The sequence below is a fragment of the Onychomys torridus genome, chromosome 1, assembly GCF_903995425.1.
Source record: "Onychomys torridus chromosome 1, mOncTor1.1, whole genome shotgun sequence".
Taxonomy (NCBI): Eukaryota; Metazoa; Chordata; class Mammalia; order Rodentia; family Cricetidae; genus Onychomys; species Onychomys torridus.
Window position 1 is genome coordinate 68,876,087 of NC_050443.1, and position 13,058 is coordinate 68,889,144.

The window sequence follows — 13,058 nt, forward strand, 5'->3', positions numbered from 1 at the left end:
ACAGTGAGACTCAATTTTAGAGTACTTGCTTGGTGTGCACAAGGTTTGTGTTGGACCAGTACCACACACACACAAAAAAAAAAAAAACCAAAAAAAGGACTTTGAAAAGGTTTAGTGAGATGAAAGGGGGAAAGATAAGGGGTATACTAGCATTCTAGGCCAAGGTGTGGTAAAAGAGGCATAGTCATTCTACATTGGTGCCAACACATCTGCTGTGTTGGCCTTCCTTGCTGATGGTTTAGTTACAGAACCATAGTTAAAGTTGAAACAGAGGGACCACACAGAGGGAAAGAGAGTGGCCAAGAGCATGTGCTTTCTCTGTTGGTAAGCCTGGACAAGTACACCTGAACAATAGCTAAGGAAACATCTATAGCTCGTCAGTTATCCCACCGGGCAGCCAGGGCCTTCATTTACATTTACTGTGCAGAGGACATGGAGTCAGCAAGGATGTCGTTGATGTACGGTTGAATCAGGCTTCATGAATGAAGCTTATTCGCGGTTTAGACAGTTAATGCCTCTAAATGATTTAGTGTCTCATAGCTCAAGTATTTAGATATCATTTAAATCTGGTGTACAACTACTTCATGAATACTGTGTATCTTTTAGTGCTTCCATGTCTTGTATATATATTAATATACATGTATGTATATATATTAATATATATGTATGTTATACCTTCCAATCTATGCTTATGAATCTCATATAGCTAATTTTCTTTTTTTTCTTCTGTGGTACAATTGGATACTTTCAATGGCTGCAAGAATACACTACATTGTTCTCTTGAGAAGCTCAAATGAGAAAGCCTTCATTAAAACATAAAGTCCCACATTTTTATTTTATTTATTTATTTATTTATTTACTGACTGACTTACTTACTTACTTACTTACTTACTTACTTACTTACTTACTTATTTGGCTTTTAAGACAGGGTTTCTCTGTGTAGCTTTGACTGTCCTGGAACTAGCTCTGTAGACCATGCTGGCCTGGAACTCAGAGATTCGCCTGCCTCTGCCTCCTGAGTTCTGGGATTAAAGATGTGAACCACCACCACCCAGCTACACACAATTTTAAGAGATTAGTATTTCTGTTAACATGATGACAAAATGATTCTGATCATTTAGGGACAGAGCAGACAGTTTCTCTTATTAATCAAAAGAACCTCACCAACTCTACTGACTTCACTAGTGTTTAAGAAGTTATACAACTTTTCTGAGACTCAGTTTCCTCATTTGTAAAACGGGGATACTACCAATAGCTACCACATAACAAGATAGCTTTAGATGAAGACTAATATGATAATATCTTTGGAAGTAGATTGACCATAGCAGTGATGAGGTGTAGGTTCTAGCAAGTGCTGACTTTGTGGGTAGCATTCTATGTTGTAGTTACTATTGCTGCATCATCTACTATAAGTGAAGACTTCAGAGACAGAAAGAACACTCACTACTATTGAGGCTTAAAGCAGCTTCCTGACACGGTCTGACGGTTACAGGGAAATGAATCCCTTGGACTCACAGGCTGGTGATGGCCCATAACATTCACTCTTCCAGACTTTTTAACAGCTTTTTTCCTTCTGTTTATTTGTGTTACACTCCTTCAATCTTAAATTACCTAAAATGACTTCTACTCGTATACTGAATTTTAATTCATACTATCACCTTACTTCAAAATCATGGTATATTAATCATAATACTTAATGCTGATGATTATCTCCTACATTTTAGGGTGGTTTCCTCTCAACAGGAGAAAGGAAATGTTAATTGCTAAGCAATGCTATTTCTTTCAGAAGCACAATAACCTTCCAGGAAGCGAATTGATTCCGGGTTAACCAAGCAGAAACCAGAAGCTTGGGTTTCAGGCAATTGTTTGGATTTATATATCATCTGAGAAGGACATGAGAACAATTCTAAGTCCAGTAGATTCCTGACTGCACATTCTTTCCACTGCATTATGCAGTTAAGAATATCCTGGTTTCCTCTCTGACCTTTCCCCTCTCTCTTTCCTCAAATTCCCATGGTAGCATCTTCCATGTATCCTATGATTCGTCCACACATCGGATACTCGAGGCCTAACCCTCATGGAGCTGGGACAGACAAGTAAGAACATGAAGTCCATTATGAGTACAGCACAGAATTCTGTTGGAATGATGAAGGGAGACTGCAGATACCCTGACCTGGGGGTCACAGAAGACTTGCCAGAGGCAGGGGCTTCTGGAGGCTGCATGCCACTGACACATTTGGAAGAACTTCAGAGCAGTGTAGCCAGATAGGACCACTGGAAAAGTGCTCACATCTCGGTGGTGATGTTTTATTTGTGCACCCCAATAAAGCTTATCTGAGGATCAGAGGGAAAAGCCAGCCACTATTAAACATAGAAGTCAGGCAATGGTAGCACACACTTTTAATCCTAGCATTCAGGAGGCAGAGAACCATCAGGATCTCTGTGAGTTCAAGGCCACACTTTAATCCCAGCACTAACCATAAAGGTCTGTACAGACAGACAGGAAGTGATGTAGCTGGGCAGAGAGAGGAAATGAGATGGCAGAACAGAAAGGCATATAGGCATGGGTATACAGGAAGTAAGTCTCTTTGGAGACTGAGGCATCTGTCTTACATTGGCTATGGCTTTTCCTATTCCCCTGATCTCTCAGGTTTTTATCCTGATACCTGGCTCCAGGTTTTTTATTAAGAAGACCGTTTAGCGATTCATGTTACACATCTCTCCAGGACTTCAGGCATCTTTACCAGACTCAGAGCTGACTCTCGTGGCACCCTGTCCATGTTGCCAAGCTATAGCATGTTCCCTGATGGGATCCTTGCTTATTTTCCAAAGATGATTGGCTATCAAGCTCCAGTAGCCCAAAGGCTTGTACTGTTTAGCTATTGGTTCTTTGCATCAAATATGCTTCTCATTAATTGTGGCTTTCAAAAGTCAAATTAAAACTCCTTGATATGATTCCAAGATTGATCTTCCTTAACTGAAAGCTTCCCAGCTTTCCTGTCAAAAGGTGGGGAGGAGGGTTGAGAGTTTCAAACTCAGGCAGAGTTTAGATAAGGAAGGATATCAAATTGTGATATATATATATTGCTGTCTTCCAAACCCGTTTCTTAATTTTAAAAAAAATATATGCATATATAATTATTATTCTCTCATACATTAAATCCCTACCACAGTTTCCCCTACCTCCACTCATCCCAGTCCTCCTCCTATTTTCTCTCTCACCCAGATCCACTCCTTCTCCATCACCCTTCAAAAACAAACAACAAAAAAAAAAGCACGCCTCCAGTGATATCATCTGAACATGGCATAACAAGATTCAATAAGACTGGGCATAAACCCTCATATCACAGCTGGATGTGGCCACCCAATGGAGGAAAAGGGTCCCAAGAGCAGGCAAAAGAGTCAGACAGCCCCGGGAGTCCCACAAGAACACCAAACTACACAACCATAACATGTTTGCAGAGGACCTAGCTCAGCTTCACACAGGGTCCTGATTGTCACTTCCACCTGTGTGAGCCTCTGTGAGCCCTGCTTACCTGATTCTGTGGGCTGTATTTTCATGATGTCCTGGACTCAGCTTGCTCCTACAATCCTTCTCCCCCTCTTCTGCAGGGTTCCCCTGCCTTCGCCTAGTGTTTGACAACATAGTATATTCTGTTTGAGAATGTGATCGTGGGTAGACAAATAACAGAATGTGAATGGGCTTGCCTTAGAAATAGCCCCATGGTCTCCTGCTTTATCCTGCATACCAGGGGCTGCAGACTGCATTTCCTGGGTCACCTAGTTTCTGTCTGGGCTGGTCAGTGGGCAGTGCTGGAGGGGAGTGTAGGATGGGAGGAAGGGAGAAACAGGGTGTTCCTTTCGTTTCCTGCAGGTGGCAGGTGCCACTTCTCCTCTGTGGGTCTTGGTGCCCACAGGCATGTCGCCCACAGTCTGGTTTCAGCCAGTGAGCCTAGCACCCTCAGTTGGGAACAGCACCTCCTCTCTTTCTCCTCTGAGCCGCAGGTGCCTGGAGCCTCTTGCTGAGGTTAATTTTGAGATGTTTCATCACTTCCTGGTTGGTTTCTTCTATCTTCCATCTTTTCTTTGGTCATTTTTCTAGTATAGTGTTCTCACTGTTTTAAATTCTTAGAGATGCTTTTATTGTCTTGCCCTGAGTGTCAGTGAGTGAAATGTACTTGACTTATGCTACAGATCTTCTCTATGAATAATGAAGCAAAAGAAAAGGAGTAAAGATCAGGCACTTGTAGAAAAGACTGGCTAGACATGCCCATTAGGTTCCTAAATTTATTTCTCAGCTTAATAGCTAGTAAATGAAGTTTCAGTAAGTTGTGTCCATGACACAGAGGATTGCTCCTCTTCTGCTTACAGATAAATACTGGAATAGGAAACACGCTTTTGGTTAAAAGAGAAGGGCAGAAAAATTTAAGAGTTGAGCTCTGGAACCTGTTTCTGAATTCTGGGAGGAGTTGGCCTCAGCTCATTAGCACCCAGGCTGATCCCACTGTACACAATACCCCCCTAATGAAGAGCAGATTTCCCCACCCCACAATCTGGGGTGAATGTTCTTCCTCTTCACCCTAAGAGCAGCAGAGGAATGTTCTGAGAATATTTGCCAGAGCTATTCAGCCAACACTGCATTTTCACATTCCCACTGACAGATTTCCGGCTCCTTCTGTTCCCATTATCATCTGAGTGTGAGCATCCAGACTGGGCCTCTGCACAGAGGCAGTAAGAAATCCACATGGTCTGTGTGACTGAGAAGGAAACTAGGTGGTCCCTGGGCTGAGCTCTTGGCATGGTGGAAGCAGGAGCCAAGATGTTTTTATCATCTTTATAATCAAGAGACCAAGACAGTGCCTGGCAGGCTGGGATTGGATGGGTACGGACAGATCTGTGAAGGAGGCTTTGAAATCCACTTCCCAACCTGTAGCAGAGCAATGACTTCCAGGCACCAGGCATGTTACATACCCCAGCACTAATCCTTCAACAACCCCGTGATGCAGGGTTTTCAAGTCTACTTTACACATGAGAAAAGCGAAGCTCAGAGAGGTGAAATGCTTTGTATAGGGCTGCATAGCTGGTCAGATACAGAGTTAGGATTCAAACCCACTGTTTGTGTTCCATAATGTGCATCCTTCCAGTTCTGCACTGCTACCGTGACACCCTTGTGGAAGGAGTTTGAGGACACACTTTGCAGCTGCCCTCTCCACAGCCTGCTTGGCAGAGACACCAAAGAATGCCTCTGAGCATCGAGGAATTCCCTGAAGGGAATTCCCTGGAATCAACCCTAGGTCTTTCCCCCAATTCTATAGATAAACATCAGCTGTCACCCAGGAAACAAGAAGACATCTGTAGAGGGCAGGGACTCTCTGGAAGGAAGGTTCCCAGTGATATACTCCACTGCCCTGAAATGAAATTGAATGATATAGAGACGGCAGTTGAGTGCTCCATTGTCTATGAAGAGAACCAGGTACTTGTTTTCAGGTCATTTACCACCAGAGTAAACAACTGTGAATCCAAAGAAGCCTGAACCCCCAAACAGTGTTTGATGATTAGCTGTCTGGTCATCTTTGTTCTCTGACTTAGGTTCTACTCTCTGAACATCATTGCAAAGGCAATCATGTTAACATGGAGAGCCCAAACCTCTCTCTATGGTACGGAGCCTGGACTGATTGGAGGGTAGGAGAACAAGTCCTGTAGAGCTAGCTCCATGCCAGTCATTTATAGAGCTTCATGCCAGTCATTTATAGAGCTCCATGCCAGTCATTTATGAGAAGCCTCAGGAATGCTTACCCACATCCCACACCCAAGAATCAGGATGGCTGATTTCTTCCCAGATATTGTGGTGGCTGCTGAAGGCTGGATGATTCCATTCACCAATAGACACAGAGAGCAAGCTCCTGCACACCACTCTCAGCCACACACAGGCCCACAGTTTTCAGCCTCATAGGGTTGGTATGGTTTTTTTTAAACCTATTTAAGTTCACACACATGTTCCCCTTCTAGCTGTGTACTACAGCTGGCACAGCCTATGGCCCTAGTGAAGTGGCCCTGACCTATGTGTGCCTGGCAGCTGGCTGGATCCTTTTCCTCTGGTGCGAGATTCAGTCATAGAAGAATACATAGTTCCTTCTCACTAAGTTGCCTCCTCTTAATCGACAATCTGTGTATATTATATTTAAACTCTCCTAGTAAACAGGCTTCAATCTTTCTTCTCCCCCCTGATAGACTCTTCCAGCCTTCTCACAAATCAGTGAATGCAGTGTCCCTTTAGGGAGCAGAAGCAGGGCCAGGATTTCCTGAAGCCATGGTTCTTGCACAGCCAAGATTCCTTTTAAGATTTAAAGTATAAGCAAAGGGCCCAGTGTCTAGCCAACTGTCCAAAAGGTCTCCAATTAGAGTGATGATAAATTATTAGTCATGAGGTAGGAATTTACAGACAACTTCTAAATTACATGCCCAGTAGCAGTGGATTGTAATACATTAACACAAAGAATGTCAAATACTGTCTAGATTATTAATAAATAGTATGGCTTCCTACCTATATTCAACACCATTTCTCAAACTTACATACTGTTCTGAAATTAATTAAGCATGGCCATGCTCGTGGAGTGTTTAGTACTGCATATTGTAAAACTGATAGATTATAAATGTGATAGAAAATTAATATATTTCAAAATTTTACTACATTCATAGGTAGTTTTCAGTTCTACTTTTCAAACTAACAGCATAAAATGCATCTCACTCATGTGAAAGTGTCTTAAAACTAATTGCCGTAAAATGCACCCTCATATTCATGAAGTTTGCAAAACTTTCAGGGAAGGTTGTAAAATGCACCCAGAACTAGGGCTCTCTTCCTGACAGAAGAGCCCCAGGATCTGAATTCCAGGTTCATGCCCCACACTGCTCATCTGCACACTGAAGTCAGCCCACTCAGCACATCAGTGAGGGAACTCAGGGTCAGGAGGCAGATGTGACTGGACCAAGATCATAAAATACATTATCAATAGAGCATCTACGACCTCCTGACTCATCTTTTTCATGCCCAGAAGGAAACAAACCAGAAAAGCCTCTTCAGTCAGGCTGTTGCTGATGGAAGCACAGGGTCCTCAGCCTGTCTCTAGTGGGTGAATGCTCTCTCTCCAAGAGTCACGCAAGTCTTTAAAGAATAATATATGTGCTCAATGATAAAAACACATCCTGCATCCCGAATTATTTACAAATAGTACCTCGCTGATCTTCTATGCGATCTTTTAAGAGAACTGTTATTTCTATTTTTTTTTTTTTTTTTTTTTTTACTGTTGTAAACTATTTTCTCAAGACCTCATCAAATGGAACTGTGTTAACCAAGTCTGTGTCCTGTCCTTTCTGTGTCACCTCTGCTGTACCCTGAGACTGACTGTGCTTGGGGTTTCCTAAGTACTGAAGCCTGAGCCCCTGGTGAATAGCAATGAACAGGGCTGGGTCAGTAGGGGCCCCAGTGGATGTAAGGGAATAATGAATTTGTTATCAGTAAGTAGGGTCAAGGACTACAAAGCAACATTAGAGTCTATTGCAAAAAGCTCTAAGATTTCAGGTGCATGTCATTATTCCAGGCTGAGGGATGGGTGCCTTGACAAGTCTTCTCACCCATTTACCACGGAGCCCTCTCTGCTTCAAGGGTGATTCTCTAAGAGACAGTCAGGACAACTTAGATTTTTAAAGGAGTGTCCCTGGGCCTTTCTTGTCTGACTCACTGTGTGGTCTCAAGCTAGTGAGTCACCACCATGTGACTCAGATTTTACATCCCACGCAGGGCTCAGAGCTGGACTGCTGGGACCTTGGGCATGGCTTTATATGGGGGTGACAAAAGACCAATGATGTGTTGGAGGGTCAGGAATCCTGAGTTACACTTCTCTCCTTTGAATTATGAAAACAAACTGCAATAGACTCATGACCATCCTCTATGGTTCTTGTGGCACAGCATGAATCCAATGCATATAGTCAATGTATCAGTGGAATATGGAATACCATCTTGTTTGTAGATGAAAAAAATTCTGTGTGAAGAAACACGGATCCTCTGTGAACCTGTCTTCTCTCAATAATACTGAGAAAATGGATACAGCTTCGCATTCCTAGCTCAAGTGTTGCCCACAGTACAGTAAACTCTGAGATAAAAAAGAAAAGAAAAAAATTTCACCTGGAATGTGAGCAGTAAACTCAGAGGTTTACTTACAGAGTACTGTAGACTGGATCTAGAGAATGGTTTGGTTTTTAAGGCATCCCCAGTTTCAGCTCGCTTGCAGGGCATAGTCCATTTCGCCATCTCTTGGGACACCCTGTTCTCAATCTGAGATTCTAGCACAATAGTGAACATTAAGATGTTTGAAATGAGATTCTTTTTGTCCCTGGTTCATCTCAGACTCTAGTATAATAAATATTGATTCAACAATAGATATAAAAGCATACCCTAAGGTGCTGGAAGGGGGCCTGTATATCTTCAGTCTTGGCTTCAACCAGTTCAAGAATAGAAAACAAGGACTAGAGCTGTTACTGCTCTCTCTAGAGAGGAGAGGTGACGGTACCAAGACACTCCTTACAGGTGGAGCACAGAGAAGCCTGAAGCATGCTTGTGAAAGTAGACCAGGACTGGGTTCTGGCTCTGCGCCTAAGGGACAGTGAGAAGGTGAACGAGCAAGGGTACTGTGCGGGGTAGGTTTGGACTGCACACCTAGATTTTTTTTCCCTGTCAAGGATGCAGCCATTTCCCATGCACTAGGAGGCCAGGATACCAGAGAGGAACCATTATGTGACAGGATTATCTTAGATCTTGTCTGCAAGTGCCTGCTGAAGGAGTGGGGGGATTCTGACAGGAAGACTGGAGATACTCTGCTTCTCAGTGCTACAAGTGGCACCAGGAATAGGAACACATCTGTCAGGGTCAAGGGAACTATGAGACAGAAGTTCTAAAAAGGGATATCGGAGGTACCCTAGCATGGCCCCAAGAGAAGACTCCTGCTCTAGGCCTCTCTGGGATGCTTTTTTTAGCCAAAGGCTAAGATCAAGTTAAAAACTGTTCAATCCCCTTACCCTCTGGTCACCCATGGATATAATAATCACAATGGGTTTGAAATAGCAGAATGAGAGAGTGGGGTGCAGGAAGAGTCAAGGATAAATTGAATTTCTGCCACTGTGTAAGTTAAACACTTTTCAGCACATCATTTACCAAAGCCAGGATAGATTTTGCTTTGTTTTCCTAATTACTAATGAAGACTTTTACCTTTACCCTGGAGCTTGGCCACATCCCTGCATTTCCATGCCTTCTTTCTGTAACTCATACTTTGCATTTGATTCTAATAGCACATATAAATGGTGGTCTATCAGTATTCTCATATAAACATCTGAATTCTCAGGGTCAGTACCTAATAATCATATTAATATTCTCTGTACCCAGCATGGTGAGGCATTGGTTTGCATGTGATAGAATCGTGTTCAAGGAATGACAATGAATATCGCCATATTGATGGGAAGGCACAGGGGTATTTCAATCCTTTGGGGCATCTTGCATCTTCCCTCCTGGGCACTCACAGTCTTACTTAAAGCTTCAGCCATGCTACCTGGGTCCCTGGGTAACTCATTTAGATTTGTTCAAGGGAATCCCAGTTATACATACCCAAGGCACAGCATGTTGCTATGGAGAAGGAATGGAGACACTGAGGACAACAAGTTCTCCATCAGAGCAAATAAGAAAAAAAAAAAATGGGTACCGAACTGTAGATTTTAACAGACCCGTCTGTGATGCAGAGAACAGTGGGGAAATTGTTCATCTACATAAAATCTCATCCTGATGGAAATGTTCTGACTGCAAAGTCAGTGAGTGTCAGCTTTCATTTCGTGCCCCAGAGGAGGCTTGGTCAAAAGGCACAGAGTGGGCCTGGGCAGTCAGAGAACTAAGTTGGTCACACTCAATCTTTGTCTAGTGGTCAACCCAGCCCAGTGAGCCCCTAGCCTCAGGGCTGCTTAGAGCCGTCCACTTTTCTCTTGGAATTGCAAGGAGAACCGTGGAAGAGGCAGGCCTGAGGGTGAGTGTCCCTATCTTGTATTGCTTCCCTGCAAGTTCAGAGAGGCTCAGGATTGGTGAGAGTCTGGGGGTCCGCTGGCCAGAGGACAAGCCGAACTCAGCCATTCTAGGTCTCTCTCTCTCAGGAGAGTCAAACTGAAATAACCTCAAAAAGGTGGCGGCAGGGCAGAGGTAGTTGTCTCCAAGCTAATTTTAAGAATTTCATCAGCATGACTCATGGAACTGCAGGCCAACATTCTGAAGCTCTGTATAATACAGAGCCCTGGAAGCCAGAGCTCAATGGGAGTTTTACCTAAATAAAGCCTACCAGCCCAGCCTGCTGTGATACATGCATTAGAATCTGCTAATTCAGCAGAGTCCACACCCTTGTCCCTCTGCTGTTCACACCATTACCCACAAGTTCTTAGGACTGTGGGACAAGTCGTCTTGTAAACAGATTTTTCTTTGGTCCATCAGCTCACACACACACACACACACACACACACACACACACAAACCATAAAGGAATATTCCACAACATCTTCTCTCAGATGTGAGATCCCTGCCTGTCTTTACAAACCTTCAGTTAGTTTCTTGCCATCATTTTCTTATTTTTTTATTTGTCTTTTATCCTTTGAGACTTTCATATCTGTCTAAATGGAATACGAACATATACACCCTCTATTCCTCATTCCTCCCTCCAACTTCTCCTATATCCTTCCCAACATCTCTTGAACATGACTTCATGTTTTTAAAAACTAATGCACTGAATTCAGTTAATGCTGTCCATATATAGGTGCATGAGTCAGGGGAACCACTGGAGTATTGGCTACCTACTAGTGGTCATATCCTCCAAGAGGAATGACTCCCCCTTTCTAGGTAGCTATCAACTGCCAACTGGAGATCTTCTCCTGTATCTCTATGGGAATTTTGGTTGGCTCGATCTTGTACAGGTCTTGTGCGGGGGGGGGGGGGGGGGCACAGCTGGTATGAGTTTATGAGTGCAGTTAGACCTGGCATGTCCAGATGACATTTCACAGCACTTGCCCGCATCGTTCCGCTTACAGTATTTCCACCTCCTCTCCAGTGATGTTCCCTGAGCTTCGGCATGGTGCTCAGTCTCTCTTCAGCACACTGACCAGTTATGGGTCTCCACATTGATTGCTGTCTACTTCAGAAAGCAGCTTCTCTGACCAAGGTGGAGAGAAGGTCTATAGGGATAAATATAAATATTTAGAAAGCAATTTTGCTGCCATAGCCTTTCTGTTCTTTAGTTCTTTCCACACATGCAATACGCACCCTTAGGAGGGTTTTGTTTTGTTTTGTTTTTTGACATGTGCAGTCAGAACAGATATGACAACAAGGCTCAAGTTTGAGAAGGTGTCCAAGATCCTCTTCTCTAAACATCAGTCAAAAAAACAAAAACAAAAACAAAAACAATGGCATTGAAATTCAGGTCTTAGAATGCATATGGTGGCTTGTCAATTATCTTCACAACACACAGTAGATGCTGATGTTGTTACAAATGGAGGAGTGTCACATGATCAGGAGGCAAGCTGAATCTGGCATTTGATGGTTAAAATTTAAGGGATTACATGAGGCCCAATCACTTCTGAGTGGAAAGTCTTGTTGTGAGGTAACAGAGACATAACCCAAGGGTGTGTGCCACACTATACCCAGGATCCTATTAGGAGCTACAGTGGCTGGCTCTATGCAAACTCTGTGTCTCTGTCACTGACCCAACCTTCTCTCTTCATCTGTCATGACTCTTTGTGTCTCTAATTCCTCACTCACTTTCTCTTGACCTCTCTATATTCTAGCTTCCTGTATCAATATCTTTATTCTTCCCTATTTTCGTCAGCACATGACTCCCTCAGTGGTCACTCCTGTATGGAGTCTGCCTCACCCGCCTCTGGCTCGGCTTCTGAGGTTAATGGATCACAATGTTTCCAGATAGATAAGCTATGGGAGAGAACCAAAATCAGCTCAAGTCACATTTCAGAGCCTTTCCACATAAATTAGTCTGGTATACACCCAATGAGCGAGCCTCTCTGTGACAGGTGTCCAGGACTTACCCAATCCTCTGTGACCACAGGTACGGGGAATCCAGACCACAGCCCCTCTGAAGGGAGGAGACACAGATGTAAGCTTTGGCTTATAAGACTTAGGATTTGGTCTGGGTTTTTCACACCTCTGAGCATTGTGTTACTTGTCTGTAAAATGAGGACAGCAATAATACCCACTTTCATGAGATTGTTGAGATGGTGTGGGAAATACAAAGCTAGTGAATTGAATGCAAAGGCCTAACCAATTATAACTGTTACTAATTAGTATTGTTTTAGGAGACTCCAAATGTCAAGAATCTGTAACCTGTTTTGACCTGTGGCCCTTTGAACTTCTCTCTGCTGTCTTTCTTCATTAGAACAATTTCTCCTCTCCTCTTGATGTTTCTTAATTTCTTCCCTGTTATCAGCACTGTGAACCCATGTCCGTGCTCCAGGATTTCACAATGAAATGCTTTGGAGTCACTCTTTTCCATTTGGAAGTGACTTGCATACTTTGCTCTGCTGTTACCAATTACACTAAAGAAGGGGAGAGGAGGGTGTGGCTTACTGCACTGAGCAGTGTTGTGATGTGTGCTTTGTAAAATTGCTCCAGCAAAGGAAGTGGGTTATGATGACGCTGCTGGCTTTTATAGCATCAATATGAAGTTTTCTGGTATTACTTGGCAAGAAACATCCTGAAATTTCCCTCAAGAAGCCCAGGACAAGTTGAAAAGCCAACTAAAGAATGCAGATATATATTTAATAAAAAGCAAAAGTCACTGAGGATGCCAGAAGTTGTTATAAACAAATGCTTTGCCAAACACACTCAGTTGTGTGCACTGCAAGGTCTCTGACTGGAGAACTGAGTGGGTGAGATGTCTGAGAGTCAGGTGCAAACACGGATAGGGGGGAGCAGTCTGCTGCAGCCCGGGGTATTAGAGAAAGGACGGCAAAAGGAGCCGGAGTCAACA